Below are 3,566 nucleotides of genomic sequence, written 5' to 3' on the forward strand. Positions count from 1 at the left end.
TTGCATATTTTTTACGCCAGCTGGTCAGCAGCGAAAAAAAACACTCTTTATGCAAAAATATTCAAAGAAACGAAATTTCAGAATACAGATTTTGAAGATAAATTAGCCAAGAACAGTTCAAGAAATAAATATATCGTAGAAAACATTTCTATTCGCGAGTTCCGTAGACAGCCACCTGCCCCGCAGCCACCAGCGTAATTTTTTCAAAGCGCATCTGGGTAGCGGCGGGGCAGCGGCGCTCATAGCATGCCCATTTACGTCTTGGCTGGTGCTCGGCCTTCACATTTCTGTTGTAGTTACCGAGCGCAGAAAGGTCACTGCAATATTGCACCGTCTCCGCTTGCGAATAGGGCGAGTTTTTCAGATACAGCGTAGTAACAACTGAGACGCTTATTCACGTTTATCTGTATCTTTGAGTACGTTTCTGGTGTCATTTGTGCTTGAAACGCGGGTCTTGTTTCGATTTGGCATTCGGCACGGGACGTTCCGATTTGTTCCTATCGCGTTCATTGCTGCGTTTTTGCGGCAAAGCTGTGAAATTTTTCAGAGATGCGTCAAAAATATCGGCATTGCGATAACTTAGCGAAATGTTACATCGGTACGTATCTACTCGAAACTGAGGCTGGGAAAGGAAATACAGAATATCATCACACCATTTCGGGTTTCGCGTAACCTGCCACGTAATAATCGTGTGGCAAGCATTTAGTGGAGGGCAACGTGCATGGACATCATACGCGAAGTGACGTGTTTGGCATTCAGAACCTCTTCGCCTTCAAGGAGGCATTGTATCCGAGTTTCTGAAGAGTCTAGGTGGCACATATTACGCGACTGCAAAAAGGGTAGAGCCATCGCGAAGAAAAAAAAAGAACACTGTAGTGCAGGCCGCACGTGTGCTCAGCGACTCCGAAACTCTCTGTGGGTGCCATATTGAGCCACCCTGTGCGCCCTGTATAGGCAACAAAACTTGCAAATTCACATAGACAAAGAAAATCACAAACGAAGTACTGCTTCGTTGTTCGTGCCATGCGGCGAAGCATCGCTTAGTTTTTCTTGAGTTGCAAGTGAACTCGTACACTTTCATCGGGAAATGGCTGTTTTATTGTGTGTGATAAGAACCTCCACGTGTTTCTGTATAGTTGGATGGCCATGCTGTGTATAATCCCTCTATAACTCAGATCTCCAATGAACTTCGCTATTTAATCTAGCGTCCTCTCCTTCGACGAGCCACCTCGCTACGCATTAGTTGGCGGTCCTATTTATGCATCTAAGCATATTTCTTAGCATTTTGCACATCGTAAAAAAAACGATATCGCTCACAGTTGTAAAGCGTTTTGCGCTGATCCATAGTGTGGGCCAAGATGTGCTTCAGAGGCCTTCTTCTCGCTAAGAGAAGCTGTGCATCCAGAGCCAGAGCACTACGCTCCCGTGACGTGTGGACCTCGCACGCACGCAGAGTAGCTATAAAACTGTGCACAGAGGTTACAAGCTGTGCACTTACGACAGAGGAGATGACTTGAGGCCGTAAACTAAACATACCCTTGAACGGCTGTGGATGTCTCAGGCTGAGGCATCCACAGCCACAGACAGGCAGACATCGTCACCATTGAACTTGAAGCTGAGGTGTTGTCATCGTCGAGTTCTACGCTCGACGATGATCTACGCTCGACGCTCTTCCTTGCTCAATTTAAATACGGTTGCATGACAGTGCGGAGTGATGCGCGTGTTTGGCAGCGCTAAACTGCACCCATGCACTCGCAAAGACGAACCCATAAAAAGCGACTAATCACCCCTAGATGCGACCCTGCGTGTTATATAACAATACAAGCGAAACCAAAGCTGCTGGAAACTGGCTGAGAAGGCCACCTCGACACTTTACATGCGGCGGCCTTCCACAAACAATTGTGAAATATAGTTTCCTAGACTCCTAGCAGCAGCTTTTTAATGAATCGCTGGCATAAATGTTTGTCAAATGTTACTGCTCAACGCCGTTAAAATGCGAATCTGGCATTTTTAACTTGTAAAGGTTCTTTTCACTACAGAACGTCGACGTTACTGCAGAATTATTTAGGAGGGGCACAAACTTTTGTAAACTTCGCCAGCCTAGTGTATTTTCGGAACAATAAACGCAAATTGACTCGTGCCAAGGTCAGTCAAAAATTACCATGTTGCCAAAACGGGCAATTCAAATTGAATATGAAAGTTGACTGGCTTGGCTAACCACTAAGAAGGGTTGAGTGCACAAGAAAGAAATTTAACATGCCAAAATTGACAATTCAAAGCGTTGATCACCGGTGATCCGATTTGAGTAGTCATGGTAACAAAAGAGTTATTACGGAAGATTTACAGGCGGAGAAACAATGTTTCCCTCATAAAGTGACGTATGTGTTCAGTGGGAAGCGAAACGAGCCCTGCTATTCAGAAGGCGATGCGAGGATGCTTAAGCTAGTCGTAATTTATGCGTACCGGCTACCAACAAGCTTTAATTTTAAACAGCTACAGAGGGGGTCTAAAGTTCTCAGGTCATTTTACCACGTATTTCTATAAAAGCGTAGCCTGGAAGTTTTACGGAATCAGTCAGAAAGAAAAGAACAACTGGGTTTTGCTTAAACGTACTTCTTTCGTAAATAGTCAACGATACAAGGTCGCAGAATACAGTGAAGCTCTACACCTCTATCCAAAACGGTCTCATTTCCGTTAACAAAAAAAAAAACTACTTGCTGCATCACTGCGTAGTTTGCTGCAAATGTCGTCGAAAAACGAAAGTCCTCTACTGCCCATATTACCATGTTTTGCCTCGCCTCAGACTGCGCCTCATCTATGTTGAGTCTGCCGCTTCTGGCTGGCATTCATTTCAGTTTCAGTTTCAGTTTTTCTTCATTCAAAATACAAAGTACGCAGTTAGAATATGCAGAGGAGGGCACCGAAGTCAGGAGACTGCAGTGGGACCGACGGTTAACACTAACAATAAAGGTTTAATTGTAAGAGCATGTAATATTACACAACATATGTGGAAATGAACAGTGGAAGTACAAAAAAGTACAACAAAATAAGTAAAAGAACAAAAAAACGTGGTCAAAGCGATACAAGTACATAATTAACAGTTATACATGTGGATTGCGCAAACTGAAGAAGAAAACCCAGACTCGAATTTCAAGTTACTTACAATATACATTATGAAATAGCATTGTTATGAGGCTAGTTATACAAAATTAAATTTCAAAATTTATGTTTGAATGCATGTAATGATGACAATAATTCACTGAGTACGGTGAAAATTTCCAAAAATTAATCACCGCGAAAAAAGAAGTCATTTCGCCATATCTGGTGTTCCATTTAGGTAAAAAGAAGTTATGATTATGGGTGAACTCAATGCTATTGGTGTTAGTAATGCAGCATCGATTAAATCAAAGACAAGTTTTTTGTTCAGCTTTTTAAATAACACTATAATTAGGTGAAAATGGAACAAGCCATGCACAGTAAGATTGCGGTTAGCCTGAAGAAGTAGGGTGGAATCGGAATAAAATGAACTGCTGGTAATAGTGCGTGGGGCCTGATTCTGAATGTGC

This window comes from Rhipicephalus microplus, chromosome 9 (assembly GCF_043290135.1).
Source record: "Rhipicephalus microplus isolate Deutch F79 chromosome 9, USDA_Rmic, whole genome shotgun sequence".
NCBI lineage: Eukaryota > Metazoa > Arthropoda > Arachnida > Ixodida > Ixodidae > Rhipicephalus > Rhipicephalus microplus.